This window comes from Equus przewalskii, chromosome 24, assembly GCF_037783145.1.
Source record: "Equus przewalskii isolate Varuska chromosome 24, EquPr2, whole genome shotgun sequence".
NCBI lineage: Eukaryota > Metazoa > Chordata > Mammalia > Perissodactyla > Equidae > Equus > Equus przewalskii.
In genome coordinates this window covers 5,251,543-5,271,166 of record NC_091854.1, presented here as the reverse complement: position 1 = coordinate 5,271,166, position 19,624 = coordinate 5,251,543, and the positions used below count along the sequence as shown (strand labels likewise).

The following is a 19,624-nucleotide window of genomic DNA, read 5'->3' as shown; positions in this document are numbered from 1 at the left end:
GCACGAACCTTAATTAATTAGAATTTATTGATTCTGTATTGATTCTTCTTTTGGGGGGGTTGGGACGGAAGGGGGTCATATTTCCAGTTTAGTCTGGCAAACAAAAGTGCCTAAACTTTATGTTTTACTATTGCTGATTCGCATCCCTCTTCTCCATCCAGATTTATTGATTTATTGCCCCCCCCCCCCAGTTGATATTCTAAAGGGGGAGGGTTGGCCCAAATTCCAGCTGTGACTGAGGTGCTTTGGGTGCTTCTTCATTTTCACACCCAGCTTGGGTCCCCTGACGCTCCAGGGAACAAGCTATCTATCTCAGGCAGAAGTGGCAGGTACTGACTGTGGGAGTGGGAATAGAGACAATGTCTCTGGAGGCCCCAGGACCCTGTTACTATAGGATTCAACCACCACATCCAAGCGTAGTTCTGAACTTTGGGAAAACTTTCCCAGCCTAAGATGCAGAGTTCTCTGTTCTTCTAGCTAGTCAAGACGCACATTATACTCATGCTGCACAGCGAGAACTGTGAATTACCCTACGTTCTAGGACCCAATAGCCCAACTCAGCCCTTGGGTGCTGGTTCTCAGTCCGCATGCAAGTGGAACTAGTCGTAACTAGTTACAATCTTATCTCTTCTTTCTTAAAAAGTCAGTGTTCTTAAAAAAGACTAGTCCATGCTTGCTGTCTCATTTTTCTTTGTTCATTTCCACTTTTTAATTCACTGAAATCTAGCTTCTGCCATAACTATTTAACAGTAACTTCTAGATTTTCCAGGCCAAGGAGAATTTCTTTTTCTGATCTTTCTTATCTTCTCTCAGGCAATTAAAATTTTTTTCTCTCATTGATTTTCATTGCTCCATTTTCTTCTGATTCTCCTCATATCACTATTGTTCTGTCTTGATATTCTTCTTGGGTCTTTCTTTCTCTATCTAATTCCCTTAAAGTTTTTTAAAAAAACACTTTTATTTATAAAATATATTCAGGAAAGTACTGGAAATAATAAAATGGAAACTTGGGTACCCATCAGCTAGATTTTGCTTTTTTTTTTTTTCAGGCTGTCATTCTCTTTCTCTCTAAGAAACAAAATCCTTATTTATCCCCTTTTGGTCTTTGTATTTCTAAGGGTTCTTAACCCTGGCTTCCTTTTCTTTTTTACTTTTCATGGCAGACTAATGTTTGTCACCATAAAATCCATTCTATTCTTTCTGGTCCTACATTCACTCCGCTGGAAACTACATTTCTTATCCTTTTTTGCAGCCAGGTATGATATGTGGGTAAGTTCTTGCCAATGGAATATAAGCAGAAGTGATGAGTACAACTTTTGCCTTACCCTTTTAAAAGAAGATGGCTTGCCTTGGACTGCTTTCTGTCTTCTTTATGGACATGTCTATGGCCAGCTGCAACTATTAAGATGAGGAAGACATCCTAGGAGAGTGTGGAACAACAAGGCAGGAGGAGTCTGGGTCCTGAATGACCTCATAGAACTGAGTGTCCCCTCAGTCTAATCCCAATCGTTATGTGAGAGGGAAAGAAACTTCCATTTTCTTCATGTCACTGATTTCTGGGATCTCTTTATTATAGCAATTTAGTGTTTACTCCAACTAGTGAAAAAACTGATACCTGGGAAGGGGCACTTCTAACAAGATCTTGAAACATATACCATTACCTAGGAAGTCAGGCAAATGGCACTGAAGACTTGCGGGCTGGAAAACTGGTGATGCTTGTAGTGCCATTGCAAATGTTTGGTAAAAATTTCACCTTTGCTCAACTTGTAAGGCTGACCATGTTCATTCTATGGGTGAACTTTAGGGGAAGCATTTGGAAAGAACCAACTCTTTTATGTTTTAGACCTCTGTTTTATGTTTTAGACCTATATTATCCAAATATAGGTATACCTATATTGGATTCCTTTGCATGGGTTTACCTCAGAAGAAACCTTAATTAAAACATGTCCAAGACTGAAATTATTTCATTTCTCGTTAAACATGTACCTTCTCTGTAACAGATTGCAACAAGTGGTCACAAACTCAACCCCTCCCTCTTTAAATGCTGCTTTGCATTGTGACTTTTCTGTTCTTCTTATCAAGGAGTGGACTCTAGATGGCCACCTCCTTGTATCTGGGCTTGCCTTCTGACTTGCTGTGATCAATAAAATGCAGCAGAAGTGATGATGTGGTAATTATGAACTTTAGCCCTGTGGGCTTTGCCTTCACTCTCTTGGAAAGCTTGTCATCATGTGAGGAAACTTGAGCTAGCCTCTTTGAGGATGAGTGGGTAGGTGGAGAAAGATGTCTAGCTGACATCTAGCACCAGCTGCCAGCATAACTGTCAACATAATTTCCAAGGCCCAGTAGGGCCCCTTGTTCCATAATTATTAAGAATTTTGAGACAGCAATAGTAGAACAATAAACCAAGCACAAGTCACTTGCCCATGCCGTGAAGCTTACCTTGACTGCCAGAGAAACCATCTTGGACCATCAAGCCCCTGCCAGGCTGCCACAGCCGACTGTCACCACATGAGTGAGCCCAGGCAAAACCAGTAGAAGAACTTCCCAGACCAAACTTCTGAGCCACAGAATTGTTAGTTCATAAATGATTGTTAAGCATGTAGTTTTGAGATATTTCCTTACGCAGCAATAAGTAGCTAAGATATCCTTAGTTATGGTCTCCTATCTGGATGATTAACGTCTGAATCATTCAACCTCACCCATACTTTTCACATCCTCCTATGAGGGCTGAGGAATGCTTTATGCTTTCTACTTCCCTCTCATACTATCCGTGAGATTCGGGATGAAACTTGCAGAAGTACTGCAGGCGACTTCTGGGGTTGTACAGGAACAGCATTCAGTGAGGGACAAAACAGACATGGTCCTCGAGAAACTGTGAAGTAGTATGAGGTTAGAAACGTAAGCCCTGGAGTCAGGCTTTCTTTCCTCACGTCTCAGCTCTGCAATTTGTTCTGTTTCTTTGACAAATTATGTAACTTCCTTAGGTCTTAATTTTGTCAGCTGTAAAGTGGGAATAATAAAAGGAAATCTCTCATAATGTTATTTTGAGGCTTGAATGAGGACTAAATGATTGAGTCCTATAGGCCGGGCTTATAGAATAAATCCTGTAAGCCTGGCATATAGAATATGCCCACTACATGATATATGAAATGTGAATATTGGTCAGAAAGGCAAGCCACGATCACCTTAGGAGGAGAATTACCAAATGTAAAGTACACTGTATACAAGACTGTAACGGGAGATGTGGTGAGAGATCAGGAACTAGAGAGAGGGTGAACAGATTGTTTGGAAATCTAGGCAAAAGGGAAACCATCCAGGACTTGGTTCCTGCATCAGAAAGTCTAGAAGATGTATGTTTCCTAAACTCTCTGCAAGCTACAGCAGCAAAGCAGAAATGCTCTTGGAGCAGATTTTGGATTAGAGGGAACAGTTCAGACAAATCTCAGCTTATTCTCCACCAATTAGCTTTTGAGGGCCCCCACCATTTTTAGGTTGGTTCTTGTCTTTTCCTTCCTCATATTCACCAATTATTTATTGAGTACCTTAGAATACAATGGATTACTTACAGACCAATTTCCTGTCCTCACAGAGCTTCAGACAAATAAGAGAGTCAATTAAGCCAGCAATCTCAATACTTTGTGAAAATTTAGGGATCAGGGAAAGCTTCCTGGAGGAAGTTACATTAATGTGAAACTTGAAATATAGATGAGTAGGCATCAACTAAGCTGGGGGGTGAGGGGAGAGATGGTGGTGAGTGTTGGGGGGGGGGAGAATGGGGAGGGGGATATTCCAAGCCAAAAGAACAGCGTATGCAAAGGCATGGAAAGAAGAGGGAACTAGGAACTTGGGGAATAGTACGGAAGAATTGAGTTGGAAGCCAGAAACGGCTAGAGAGGAGGCTAATGGGATGAAATCTGTTCACTCTGTTAAAGAATTCGGACTTTATCCAAAGGCATTGGGAAGCCATTCAAGTGGTTAAGCAGAGGTACAGCAGAAGTACATTTAGAAAGAGTATCCTGATTATAATGTGGAGAATAGAAGGAGCAGGACAGAAAGCCTACCACTTGATTTTGCAAATAAAGTTTTATTGGAACACAACCATGCCCATTCATTTATATACTGTCTATAGCTGCTTCCAGGCCCTAAGTACAGAGTTGAGTAACTGATCATTTGGCCCATGAAGCCTGAAATATTTACAAGCTGGCCCTTTTAGAAAATGTTTGCTGATCCCAGGGAGACTCTTGTAGTACCCTGGGTAAGACAATGGTGGCCAGCTTTGGGGAAGACAGTAGGAATACTGGAAAGGTAGACCTATGGAGTTTGTGCTAAATCATCAATGACTCAGAAGAAATCATGACCCAGATATCAATTGAGATAATGTTTTGTTTGTTTTTTTAGCGAGGTAATATTGATTTAACTCCCTGTTACACAACTTTTAAATAAAATACAGCACTTCCCAAAGTGTTCTGCCAATTTTCCAGACATCTATGATTTTTGTATTACCTCTGGCCTTACTCCTACTGATGGGTTCAGCTTATGGACTATCTCATCGTTCTGGGTGTGATATTTCCATTGGGCTCCTTTTTGATCTAGCAGTGGCACTTGACCCCATGATTTCTTCACTTATTCCACCACCACTCTCACTAACACTATGTGTTCGTGTGTGTGTGTGTGGAGGGCATTTAGGGGCAGTGGAAGGGTTACTGAAGATTTGGAAGACATGAAGGGAGTTGAAGAAATGCAAATAACTTAGAGTATTTTACATTTAAAAAAGTATTTTAGGTATCCTATGAAGTTGTTCTGCCTTCTGTCTCTTTTCTTTCTCTTGCTTTTCTTTTCTCCCCAACTCCTTCCATACCCCTAAGGGAATTTCTAATGTAGAACAGTCTCTTTTTTATTATCCTGTCTCTTGCTACGCATAATGACTTATCAAGGTGTTTTCCTCCGGAAAGAATTCTAGTACCAGCTTTTGAGAGAATTGGTTTAACTTCAATATAGTAGCAAGATGCCTGGGAACCAGGGTAGGGTACTGAGGATAGGCTTTGATCTGACTCATTCAGCTGGAGTAGCCAGGAAAGGAGGTAGTCCAAAGGAGGGGTAGGTAATGAAGTAGGGAATCCAAGATCACGTCCGCAAGAGTAATATAAATATCAGACCCAAGAGGTGAGTGTGAGGTTGTAAGTAAGAGAGGAGGCCAGGCATCTAGAATAAAGGAAATCAACTGAAAGAACTATATTGTAGACTCTTGACCCCTTGTGAAAGGAGGTTGTGTCTTATCTACTTTTATACATGTACCACTTAATACGGTGTTAGATACAGAGTAGAGACACAGAAATGTTTGATAAACTGAACCCTTAACCTCATGCCATTCCTGAAATCTGGTTCTCTTTGTGCTCCTGGGACTTTGCTGTTTTGATACAGATCAATCTACCAAGTCTGAACAAATCAAGCAGCATTGGTTTTATTTCTAAATGACCTAGGTAAAAGAGCATCAGTAAGGGTATTAACTAACATGTTCTTCCTTCAAAAAGACCTAAACTAGGTCTCAGTGTGTTTGTATCATAACAAAAATAGCAATAAACAACTGTTAATACTACCGCCATCATTTATGGAATGCCTATTAGATCTGAAGTAGAGTAGCAGGTGCTTACCTATGTTCTTTCATTTAGCCTCATAATGACCCTATTATTATATTTGTTTTACAGATGAGGAGACTCTGGCTCAGAGAGGTTCTCTTTCCTTAGGTCATGATAAGTGGCAAGTTGTCTGACTTCAAAACTCTTGATCTCAATAATACTAGCCTTTGCTGCCTCATAACTGGTTGCCCTGCCTCCAATTTTGAAACCTTTCATCTCTTCATTCCCTTGCTTAAAATCCTTCATTATTTTCTCATCTCCTCCTGAGCAGAATCTGCAATATTTAGTGCAGCATGATTTATTTTTCACAATCTCTGCCTACTTTAGTGGCCTCATCTCCCATTGCTGTTTCTGTAAATGCATATTGAGTTCCAAACATTGCTGATTCCTGGGGATGTGCCAAACTCCTCCATGCTTCCAGGGGTTTGCGTGCTCTCCTTCTTTCTGACATGATCATCTGCATCTGCCTGGGCTTCAAAACCAGGGACCTGATTTCTAACAATCTCTCTGGATTTTGATTCTCTTATTAGTAATTTGAGATGATATTTCCTACACTTTGGAAAGAGGTTATCTGGGATGAATTGTGGCTTTGCCACTCACTGGCTATATCGTCTTAAGAAAGTTGCTTGATTTCTCTAAGCCTCAGGAATTTTTTCTTCATAACATAGGATAATGATGGTTATCTAAAACAGTGCTTGATACATAGTGAGTACTCAGAGTGGCTATTATTATAAGGCTCTTGTGCAAATTAAAATTAACATACGTAATGATCTGGCACAATAATTGTTAGCACACTGTGCTTCATTACTGATTTCTTGCTCACCTTTCAAGATTCAGCTCAAATTCACCTTTATGGTGCTTTTCTGTAAGCATTCTGTACATTCTGCCCATGGTTAGCCATTTTGCCAATGGTGCTCACATACCTCTGCTTTCACTTATTATAGCTCATGTAATTATTTGCTTAAGTTCTCATCTCCTCTGCTAGTCTGGACTCTTTGAGGACAGGAACTATTTTATTATCCACCCAAACCCAGCAAAAACAGTATTTTACACATATTGGTTGATCGATTGAATGAATATATTCATTAGTAAACAAGAATGAGTCTCAAGGAACTTATGGTTGGTAGTAATACTACCATTAGTACTGTTACTACTGTGTAATGTTTGTCAAGTATCATGGGCTCAATACTTGGCACTCAACTCATTTAATTCCCACAATAGCTCTATTGGGTAAGTACTATCTACTATCCCCATTAAAACTTTTTAAAACTAGGAAATCTTATTACCATTTTACAGATAAAGTAACTGAGGCTCAGAGAAGTTAAGCAACATACTCAAAGGCACACAGCTAGTAAGAGGTGTAGAAATAAATTTCATGTTTCAGTAGAAAACTGCATGGCCTATAGCACACCTTCCAAGTCATCTGACTCATGCCTTTATTATCTTTGAGCTAGTGCCATCCTTCTGGATTACCTAACTGTAGCCTGTTATCATCTTTGAGCCATTTTACAACTCTGTATAGAGGTCTTTTTCAGATTCTGAAAAATTCTGGTTCCCTCATTGAAGGAGTTAAATAAAATCTTTAAATTTTTTTTCTTTTCTATTTGTATCAGAGTCATGATTTTAGCTTTTTCTGAAGATATCTTTAACAGAGATATCACTGGAATGCAACTCCCAGTCTGACTGACTTCAAGGTCCATTTCTGCAACTCGCCGGTCTGTGACTTCACTGTGTGCTTTACTGGGGAGCTTGCTCTTAAATAGTTGAGTTCTTAGTTCTACCTCCAGAGACTGATTCAGTAGGGTTTTTGTTTTTGTTTTGTTTTTCACAAGATTCTGGTTATTCTGTGGCAGATGGTCTGAAAAACACTGCTTTGAACAACTCTATGATACTGCTTTTTTAGTAGGAGAAACAAAATACTTGTACGAAGCAAGTTATAAACTAAGTTTCGAAGAAGGAGATAAGAGGAAGAGAGGAATTCTGTCTGGAGGAATCTGTAAGTTTTATGAAGAAAGTGGCATTTGATCTGGGCCTTAAAACTAGGAAGGTTTTGATAGGGAAAGATGTGCAGAGAAGAGATTCTCTGTTTTGGAAGCAGCATGAGCAAAGGCAAGGAGGCAAGAAAATGCACAGCATTTTTTGGGGGTAATGACTTGTGGTTGGATTTGGCTAGACTGAATAAAGAATGTGAGAGGGCGAGTATGAACCATAAGACTGGAAAGGTAGGTCTGAGTGAGAATGGAGGACTTTAAGGCTCTGCATTTATGTAACTGGCAATAAAGAGTAATAGAAAGCTTTGACTGGAGGTGAAAGGATAAGAAGATAATCAACAGCAAGTTAGAAGAATCCTGAAGAAGCATGAGGTTGGAGAGAGAGAGAGAGGCAATCTATGAATGACAAGGAAAGGGAAGATGTGAGATCACAAGGATTTGAAGTCTCTTCTATAATTAATAAATATATATATTTTTAAGATTGGCACCTGAGCTAACATCTCTTGCAAATGTTCTCTCTTTTTTTCTTCTTCTCCCCAAAGACCCCTAATACATAGTTGTATATTCTAGTTGTAGGCCCTTCTGGCTCTGCTATGTGGGACGCTGCCTCAGCATGGCTTGATTAGCTGTGCTAGGTCTGTGCCTAGGATCTGAATCCGCGAAACCCTGGGCTCACGAAGCAGAGTGCATGAACTTAACCACTCGGCCATGGGGCCGGCCCTTCATTAATGACTATTTATTGAGGGTCTGTTGTGTGTGACACATGGGGTACTAAGCACTGGGAGAAGATGGGAAGGAAATTATTATGCTGGCACATTGTGTATAAAGGCTCGAAGAGGGAATATGCCAGAGAGACATCAGAGGTTAAAGAAGGCATACGGGCCTAAACTCAGTGAGTGAAAGAGGAAGGGTAGAGGAGGTAAATATATGAAAGATCTTTAGGGAGTAGAATTGACAGAATGGTGTCTATGTGGACACAGAGGGCTAAGCAAGAGAAAGGAGTCTGGGAAAACTGAGGTTTCTGGGTTGGGTGATTAGAGGCATGATGACTCCATAAATTGAGAAAAGTGAGGAAGAAGAGTATGGGAGGACGGGGATAACGTCTTCTATTTTATTGCATTTAGAGAATCTGGCAACATATAGTAGGATGTTGGGAATGTAGATCTGAAGCTCAAGAAAGAGAATTTTAGACAGCTGTTGTGTAAGTGGAGTTGATGTCAGATACAGTTCATTGGATTGAGGGAACAGGGAGGACAGAGTTAAGCCAAAGCTGAGATCTTGCACAAATGGGATGAGGCCATTACCTGAATGGGTAGATGTGAACTGAGCAAAAGGTTAATTGCAAAACGTAGAGCTCAGAATTAAAGCAAAAAAGCCCACATGTTATGAGGTGCAAGGAATCATCACAACTTGGAGATGACAAGGTCAACGACTAGGAGAATGCCAGAGCTGATTAAGAAATGAGAGTGAAGTAGGTGGCTCAAGTTGAAGAATGTTTTTCCCAGGACTTATTTCAGGGGTGGTGCTGTATTTGTTTGGAAGAACTTTAGGCAAGCAGGGAAACTCCAAGGAGTTTAAGTAACAGAAGATGCTCATTCAATTCCCATGTCGGGAGGAAAAGGGAGAAGAATATAGAGCTGATGGGAGACCATTCAGCTTCTCAGGAAACCCTTAATCTGCTGTAAAGTTGAGGGAAAAAAATGGAATTCTTCGAGCTGATTTTCTGTGGGCACCAGTGCAAGGGCTGAATTCCCAGTTCAGGGTGATCAAGTGCTAACAGGGATGTCAGTGAGTTAACTCTTTGTATTTTTATGTTGATTTCCAAATTCAAAGAATGCTTAGTTTTTATTGTCATAATGGTCATTACAGACCAAAGAAGGGCAGATCTATAAAAAACCCCTGAGTTATTCAGGGGACCTGTGGTTTTGAACTTTAGCTCTATTTGTTTGTCCCTCCCCCTTCCAAATCAATATAACAAATGTTGAATCTAGGCAGTTGGTATTCTTAGCTGTTGATTATATTTACTTCTTTTCCAAGTCGTTTTTTGTATAGCTAGCAATCAGAATTTACACAGTTGTTGAAGTTTCCTTTGATGTTCTTACAATGAGCGTTCTTTGTTGAAAGAATTGATAATTTGGATTAAGAAAAGTGAATTGAAATGAGTTTCTTTCACCTCTGCATTGATGCCTTAGGGAGGCCACTTTCCCTTTCTAGTAGAATACTGTGTGGATAAAACTGTGTAACAAGCCAAGTCCTGGTAGTTTTTAAAGTGTCACCTGGTACAGGACTTACTGTGCAAACCAGAGGGCAGTTCCTTTCTAAAAGAGAAGGCAAAGCAGTTTTTTAAAATCACTTGAGTCTCTTTCATTACCTTTAGGTAATGGCTCAGGACAAAAAATGAGGGGAAGCACGTCATTCTTTTGTGCTTTTCCTCGCGAGAATGTAGATTATCAGTTAGGACTCTCCACTAGCCATAGAACTTTGAACTCCTAAATGAGTTCCTTGACAAGCTGAGGAAAGTAGGGAAAATTGTTGTGGGGAGAACCCACACACAACACCCATCTTGCAGCGTGCAGTGTAAGGTGCAAAGGTGTACAAGACAGAAACTTTGTCTTCAAGCAGTTTAAAATCCAGGTGTGTTCAGTGATCCACCTCTCGCAACACAGTCGTGAGACTCAATTGTGCTTTGGACTCTGATGTGTTATAATGTTCCCTCTTCTATTGGTGGTGGCCTTTGATAGTCAGGCACTTGTCCAGAACTCAGCCGGACGTTGGTGAATATATGATTTCATCTATTTCTAAATTCGGAAAAGATTTATTGTTTTCTTACTGATGATAGCAATGGAGATAAATTAGAAGGTGTAGGAACAAGACTGGAGCCAAGGAGACTAATTTGGAGGCGATTCCTCTAAGGCAGACACTGAATGCTTTTCTGGGGGCAAGAAAGGAGTCAAAGGTGACCCCCAGTTGGTGGTGGATAATGTAGCCATGCAGAGAGATGGAGAACCATTGCAGATAAGATTGCATCTGCAAACTGGTTATGGCCAAAAGTCCAAAGTCTGAAGACCTCAACTTCTATCTATAAATGTTCAGAGGAAAATTGAATTTCATATCTACATCAAAACAAATAATGTCTAAGCTAAAAAAAATTCTGACATTTCGTTTTAATTTGGTATATATATGATTTTTGTGAAATGCTTCATTTATATTTGATTGTAGGAAGAAATCATAGGTTAAGTTAAATTTCCTTGTTCTGATGGTCTTTTCATTATTTATTTATTTGTTTTTTAAAGATTAGCACCTGGGCTAACAACTGTTGCCAATCTTCCTTTTTTTTGTTTTTTTTAAGGATTGGTACCTGGGCTAACAACTGTTGCCAATCTTTTTTTTTTTTTTTCGCTTTATCTCCCCAAACCGCTCCCCTGTACACAGTTGTATATCTTAGTTGCATGTCCTTCTAGTTGTGGGATGTGGGACGCCGCCTCAACATGGCCTGACAAGCGGTGTCATGTCTGCGCCCAGGATCCGAACCCTGGGCCGCCGCAGTGGAGCGTGCGAACTTAACCACTCGGCCATGGAGCCGGCCCCAGATCTTTTCATTATTGATATTATAGTTTCTAATATGTTGTGCATAAACAGTATTAATAGTGAAAATTTTCCTTATCCTACAATCCATTTCTCCCTACTTTTTAGCTGTTAAACATTAGGTTAGCATTTTGGGATACTCCATGTTTTATTACAAAATATGTTTGACAAAGTTTGAAGACATATAATTGTAACAGTCTTTTGAAAATTATTTTTTACCTTGTATTTTCTACTATGGGGAATTTTAAAATCTGTAACCTGAACCCTACCTTTCCTTGTGGAAAATAAATTCCCACAAGATGATTTCTTTTTTCTTGGAACTAGATTCTCTTCTTTTTAAAATAAAAAATTTCATAGTATATTGCAAACTATAATAAAAGTATTTTGCAAAGAGCTAGCAATGGGTAATTTTTCAAAACTATTTCTTGCTCAAGGGCAAAAATATTTCGTTTTTACTAAAATGCAAAGAACACAGGCCTCAAGATTAAGTGGGAGATCTGAATGCAGCACATACATTTTCCATATAAATAATAATTTTAACTGTCACTCTCTTTTTAATTTAAGTAATTTTTTATTGAAGTAACATTGGTTTATAACATTACATAAATTTCAGGTGTACATCATAATACTTTGATTTATGTGTAAACTACATTGTGTTCACCGCCCAAAGTCTAGTTGCCATCTGTCAGTGTAGAAATGTGCCCTTTCACCCATTTAACCCTCTCCCCTCCCCACTTCCCCTTGGGTTCTGTTTTTGTTTTTTATTTTTTTTTTCCCTGAGGATGATTTGCTCTGAGCTAACATCCTTTGTCAATCTTCCTCTTTTTTTCTTTGTTTGAGGAAGATTCGCCTTGAGCAAACATCTGTGCCAGTCTTCCTCTACTTTGTATGTGGGTCACACCACAGCGTGACTGATGAGTGGTGTACAGTATGCCTGCGATCTGAACCTTCAAACCCGGGCCCTGAAGAAGAGCATGCTGAACTCAACCACTATGCCACAGGGTTGGCCTCTTTGGTGTTGTTTTTTTGTCTTCCACATGTGAGTGAAATCATAGGGTATTTGGCTTATTTGGCTTAGTGTAGAGCGCTAGAGATCCATCCATGTTGTATATCTTTTTGAATTAGTGTCTTCATGTTCTTTGGATAAATACCCAGCAATGGAATAGCTGGATCATATGGTAGTTCTATTCTTAATATTTTGAGGAATCTCCATACTGTTTTCCATAGTGGCTGCACCAGTTTACACTCCCACCAGCAGCGTGCGAGGGTTCTCTTTTCTCTACATCTTCTCCAACACGTTATTTCTTGTCTTTTTAATAATAGCCATTCTGATGGGTGGGAGGTGATATCTCATTGTAAGTTTGATTTGCATTTCCCTAATAATTAGTGATGTTGAACATCTTTTCATGTTCCTTTTGGCCATCTATATATCTTCTTTGGAAAAATGTTCAGATTCTCTGTCCATTTTTTAATTGGGTTGTTTGTTTTTTAGTTGTTGAGTTGTATGAGGTCTTTATATATTTTGGATATTAACCCCTTATCAGATATGTGATTTGCAAATATCGTCTCCCAATTATTAGGTTGTCTTTTCATTTTTTTGGTGGTTTCCTTTGCTGTGCAGAAGCTTTTTAGTTCGATGTAGTCCCATTTGTTTATTTTTTTCTTTTTTTTCTCCCTTACCAGGAGAGGCATGATCTCAAAAAGATACTGCTAAGGCTGATGTCAAAGAGCATACTGCCTAGGCTCCTTCTAGGAGTCTTATGGTTTCAGGTCTTTAATTCATTTTGTGTATGGTGTAAGATAATGGTCTACTTTCATTTTTTTGCATGTGGCTGTCCAGTTTTCCCAACACTATTTATTGAAGAGATTTTCCTTTCTCCATTATACGTTCTTGGCTTTTTTTGTCAAAAATTAGCTGTTCACAGATGTGTGAGTTTATTTCTGGGCTCTTGATTCTGTTGCAGCATATACATTTTCTATATCAATAATAATTTTAACTGTCATTCTTGATGCTTCCAGCTTCTCATATAGAGTCTCTAAAACAGGAACATCAGTTAGTGATAGACATGATTTAAATGTAGGGGATGGGTTGATTATAGTAATACCATTGCATAAACAATAGTTGTAATGACATTAGAAGATCAGTTTGATTGGGACATATAAGGGAGATAATATGTTTGTATATTAAAAAAAAATACTGCAATGAAAATTGCTCTTGTTTTTTGTTTTTAGTTATTTTTAGGATTGTTCATATGACCAGTAAATGTGAACATATGACCAGTGAAGTAGTTGATTTATATCACTACAAAAATTTGATCCTTTTGGAATTGAATATATTTGGCAAAGGATGTGGGTGGGGCAGGAGACGTTTACACTAAGGAATATTTCTAAATTCTAAAATTGTATTTAGCTATAAGGTCTATGAAAACTACTTATGAATAATTCAACTATCAACTTTATTTATTTATTTATCTTTTGAGGAAGATTAGCCCTGAGCTAACATCTGCTGCCGATCCTCCTCTTTTTGCTTAGGAAGACTGGCCCTGAGCTAACATCCATGCCCATCTTCCTCTAGTTTATATGTGGGATGCCTACCACAGCATGGCTCAACAAGCGGTGCCATGTCCACACCCGGGATCCAAAACCTCCAATCCCTGGCTGCCAAAGCGGAATGTGCGCACTTAACCGCTATGCCACCAGGCTGGCCCCTCAACTTTATTTTTTAAAAAACACTTATTTATAGGAATATGATAGAGAACATGTTTGTTCTGATTTTTATCATATTGATGTATGGATTCTTCATGTTTCAAAGCAGTGAGCATGAATTTTAGTATGTTGATAAACAACGATACTCTAAATGTTGTACAGTTAAGGTCTATCTGCTTTGTTAACAAGGTGTTTGGGATCTAGATTAAGGAAAAAAAGACATAGCTTCATAAATTTCCCAGTCGTTCTCAAAATGATGATGGTAGAGCCAATATGAAGAAATGTAGTGAGAGGTGAATGCTCCAAAGTCAGAGAGTAGTGGGAAAGTAGAATAGCAATCTGTTTATGGGATGAGGTTGGTTAGTTTTAATTTGCATGTCTTTTGAGGGCCATTTATCATGTGTGAAGGTCATTTTTATATTTCTTTTTCTGTGACTTGTCTGTTAATGTCTTCTATTTTTCTCTTGAGTGGCTGGTCTTTTTCTTCTTGATTTCTAGAAGCTTCTTATTTATTAAGGAGTTTAGCCCATTACCTGTGATTTGAATGCCAGATATGTTTTTTTCCCAGTTTGTAACTTGTGTTTCAACTTTGCTTATGTTATTGTTATTTTTTGCCTTGTAGTAGTTTTTTTATTTTTAATTAGTTAGATTTATTAATATTTTATGGCTTCTAGATTTTGAGTCATAGTTAGAAAGGCCTTCCCATTCCAACGTAAGAAGAGAGTTTACCCATATTTTCTTGTAGCACATTTGTCTGTTCATATTTTTCATTTAAATATGTGATCCATTGGGGATTTATCCTCATATACAATATGAGATATAGATTGAACTTTATTTTTTCCAGATGTTATCCACTTATTAAAAAGTCCATCTTATCCCACTGATTTGAGACTCTACTTATTTGGGTCTATTTCTGGACTTTCTATTCAATTCCATTAGTCTATTCCTTTGTAAATCCCAAAGAGTTTCATTATTGACATTCTGTAGTATTTTTTAATATACAGAAAACTATTCTTCCTTTATCAAAGAGTTTTTCTGATTATTCTTTTTTTCCTATATGAACTTTAGAATCAGCTTGTCCTATTCCAGAAAATATCCTCTTGGTATTTTCATTGAGATGGCAGTAAATTTAAAAATTAAAATTTAGGGAGAATTGACGTACGTTGACTTTTCCTATCTAGGAACATGGTCTGTCTTTTCATTTGTTCATGTCTACTTTTGAGTCGTGTAGGAATGTTTTAAAGTTTTCCTCATATATGTTTTGTATATTCCTTGTTAAATTTATTTCTAGACACTTTTAAATTTTTGCTGCAATTAGTGGAATTTTTTCTTTATTTTGTAAGGGGCATTATGTGTGTGTGTGTACAAATATGTGTGTGTATATACATATAAATACATGTATATATTATATACTATATTGTACATATACTATATATTTTATATAGTATATATAGTATCTAGAAAATATATAAATTATATTTTTTATATATAAATTATATTTTATAGATACTATAAATATGTATACATATATTTATATGTGTATATGTACACACACATATGTATATACACTTAATTTTCTATTTTTATATATTTTTTCAATTGATTTTCTTGGGTTTTCCAGTTATATAAGCTTATAGTCTACAAATAATGACAACTTTATAATCTTTTTTTCCCGTAGTTCCATCTCTACTTTCTCTCTCTCACTAGTTCCCTTGACTGATACTTCCAGCACCACTGTATTAGCAGTGGGAGAGTAGGCATCCCACTTGTCCTCCTCTTGACCTGAGCAGGAATCCTTCAGTATTTCTACATCAAATCTGAGACTGGCTTTGAATACTAAAGTTAATTTCTAGCCAGACATTACTACTTTGCTCTATCTGGAAAACTGAAAATTTGGGCCAACAGTAAGGTCCATAAATGTCCATCAGTAAGAGATTGGTTAAATACATTATGATACATCCATTGAATAGAATAGTCTGAGCAATTATAAAATAATATGTACTGTTTTAATCCTTTTTGTTGTTCAAAAAATCCTAGAGAATAGGCATGGAAAAGTATTTGGAAGGATATTCAAGAAACTGATCTAAAAGTTATAAACATATAAACTAGTCATTGGTAACATCAATTTCAACTAATTTGTAAAATTTTTAAAAATTCATGAAAATATTTTGGCATAATTAAAAAATGAGTTAGCAATTAAAAAAAAATAGATCCATGTTCTTCCCCTTCCCCTGTTCTGGATCCCTTTCTGTTATTTAAAAGTTTTTTGTCACTTAGTCTTTGAAAAGTTGCGCTAAAATAATAGCGTAGAAAGGGGTTTACAAGATATAAGCCACAAGGGAAAAGAAAACAGGAGAAAAGTCTACAGCAGATGAGAGATTTCAATAAATTTTGAAAGCCAGAAGTTGGATGGGGTAGAGATAATTGAGTTAGCAAAGTGGAAGAGGGAGTAAGGGAAATGCTTCGAGGAGACTTTGCACTTGCAGTTGCAGGAAGCCATGGAAGGCAGGGGTGAGGCATAAGCCTGAAGAAGGGAGATTGCCCTAAATTTGTTACAAACCTCTAGACCACTGGGTCCCTTCCCCACCTCATACAGCCAGCCTGTGCTCACTCGTTCCACCCCTACCGTACCACCACCAACATGATCCCTCTATGAAGTATGAAGTTTCTCTAGAGAAACGAGTTTATTTTTTGATGGAGAATTCCTATAACAAAATAGTCAGACGGTGGGAAAGAAAAATATGTTTGAAATAGAAACTTCAGTGGAGATTGTAAGATAAAGTTAAGTAATTCTCCTGGTCCAAGATTTCACAGTCTTGGCACGATTGACACTTGGGGCTGGAAATTCTTTTCGGTGGGAGATTGTCCTGTGCATTGTAAGATGGTTAGCAGCATCTCTGGCCTCTACTCACTAGATACCAGTTGCATGCTCCCTTTCCCTGTGGTGACAACCAAAAATATCACCAGACGTTGCCCAATGGCTGGGGTGGGGAGACTCAATTGAGAACCTCTGTCTCAGACAATAGAAAAGAAAGATGCAGAGATGATCAATAGGATAAAAGGACAATATGTCTAGAGAATAATATAGAAGTTTCAACATCCTACTACGAGAATTCATAAAGAGAGACTGAGAAAAGGGGAGGGAGGAAATTAGCAAAGAAATAATAAAAGAAAAAATTTGCAGATAACATTGAAAGAATTGCTGAGTTTCCAGCAGAATCAATGAAAACAGATCCATTGGAAGGTACATCATTGTGAACTTTCATCATCACTAGAGATAATGGGAAGATTCTAGAAAGAAAAACAGGTCAGTTACAGAGGAATGGGAACTAGAAAGACATTAGACATTTCAGTGGCAACACTGGAACTAAAAGACAGTGGAACAATCCTTTTAAAGTGCTGAGGGAAAATGATTTCAACTTATCCAAATTATCAATCAAGAATGAGAATAGAACAAAGACGTTTTCACACATGCAAGCACTCTAAAAATTTACCTTCTATGCACCCTCTCTGAGTAAGCTATTAGAGTCTGTGCTTTAGCAAAATAAGAGAGTAAACTAAAAATCATGTGTTTGGGCATTGCAAGATAGTATTGATGGGCATTTCACAGATATGTTGAAGCATTTGGATAAAATTCATCTTAGATCTATTTTTAAAAAGGTGAAAAAGCAAGGCAATTATTAACTCAAGGGAGTACAGGAGATTTTCTAGAAAAGCATTATCATGGCACCTTACTTGATTCAGCAATGTACTATATTTACATTGTCAGGATGATATAAACCCTAATTATTTTTTTATTTTATTTTTTTTTAAAGATTTTTTGTTTCCTTTTTCTCCCCAAAGCTCCCCAGTACATAGTTGTATATTCTTCGTTGTGGGTCCTTCTAGTTGTGGCCTGTGGGACGCTGCCTCAGCATGGCCCGACGAGCAGTGCCATGTCCGTGCCCAGGATTCGAACCAACGAAACTCTGGGCCGCCTATAGGGGAGCGCGCAAACTTAACCACTCGGCCATGGGGCCAGCCCCTCTAAACCCTAATTGTTGATTTGAATGAAACTTGTGATGTGGCTGTGTTAGAAAGAAGGGTGAGGTCGAAGTAGTGGTGGTGGTGTGTGTAAAAGAGCTAAATCCTCAAATACCATGACAAGAAGTCAACAAATAATGTCTAAAACTGAAAATGCAGAAACATTGGTATAAGCATATCAGCTAGGAAATGAAGACCATCTAGCATGGTTGTATGGAACTTGGGGTGAAGCTAGGTGGGGAGAAGTCGGTCAGGGGACTGATGGCACTCATGGATATTTTTTTGTTATAAGCCTTTAAAAACCATTTGAATTTTCACTTACATGTATTACTTTCATTAAAAATAAAGATCCAACAAAAGTAATATATATGTATTATAGGAGAAAAATCACATAAGACAAGCAAAAAGAACACAAATATATAGAATCTCCTCCACCCAGAGATAATCATTGTTAACATCCTGAAATAGCTTCTTCTTGAAAAATTCTGAAAAACAAATGAAAGTACTTTTAAATCCTCCCAAAACCTTACAAAAAATTCTTGATACACTAAAACTACCAATAAAGGAGGAAGCAGTGTCTAGGGTTATTCATTTTTGACTAAGTCAACCTTTCTGATCAAAATGTTTGGTGTCATTTTGGTTATATCTTCACTAACGGGGCAGAATGGAGAATTGAGACAGTTTTCCAAAATACTTTATCTTGTCATTTTAGAAAGAAGCAGCTTTTTGTCTCAGTTTTCCAAACAACTGGCTCTATTTAGAAGTTTAGGAAGTTTTGGAAACAGAAATTCATCAGGACAATTTGTCTCAAAAGAATTTTTGTAATCTTTTCTCTTAAGTATGGATGAATAATTTCATTTCTCTGAAGAGTTTCTTTGAATTCTTTCAATGAACAAAAATATGAAAAGTGTAATTCTGTGTTGATACCTCACATTTTAAATGCAGAAAAACTTCAGATAGTAAATACAGAATTTGGGAGAACTGTCCTTGGAAAGGGAGTATTGGTAAACAATGTTAAGAATAATTAAATTTTTTGTTTTTGTTTTTGTTTTTTTTTTTGCTGAGGAAGATTCTCCCTGAGCTAACATCTGTTGCCAATTTTCCTCTTCTTTTGTATGTGAGCCACTACCAAAGCATCGCTGCTGAGGAGTGGTGTAGGTCCATGTTTGGGAACCAGACTGTGCCCCTGAAGCAGAGAGGGCCGAACTTAACCACTAGACCACCGGGGCTGGCCCAAGAATAATTAAAAACTTAAATGTGAATAATGAAATGGATATTTTTAAAGAAATTAACCTGAATTAAAATTTTGAGAAAAAATACGCAGTTGATATATTCTTCTACCTCCTAAGGTCATTGAGTTTTGGTTAGTTTAAAAGTTTCAAAATTCAACTAATATTTACTGAATTCCTTTCATCTCTCAGGCCTTGTCCTTGATATATTCACTTAAATGCTCCATATAATATCAAAACAATCTTGCAGCTTTCATGATGCATTTGTAGAGGCCTTACTTGAAGGAATATAGTGGGGCTTAGAGTATGGTGGATCTCTGTGAATTTACTTGGCAGTTGGCTACTGCAGTGGGTGTTAGAGAATATGCATACCAAAGATAATGATGGTACATTTCTCAGGAAAGAACAAAGTAACCGTCAACCACTGGAGATAAGCATAGGAGAGTCTAGA

At 37.8% G+C, this 19,624-nt stretch overlaps 1 protein-coding gene across 7 annotated transcripts in view; it reads left to right on the top strand.

Moving 5' to 3' along the window:
- The window catches only part of TLCD4 (TLC domain containing 4), a 102,221-nt gene that overhangs the window by 11,197 nt on the left and 71,400 nt on the right, over positions 1 to 19,624 (top strand). The window contains exon 1 of one of the 7 annotated variants that reach the window (XM_070592579.1): positions 7,359 to 7,635. The exons of the other annotated variants lie outside the window; for them this stretch is intronic. The gene's annotated coding sequence lies outside the window, so the exon portion shown is untranslated. Of the gene's footprint in view, positions 1 to 7,358; positions 7,636 to 19,624 lie in introns of those variants that run through there. 7 annotated transcript variants of the gene reach the window in all.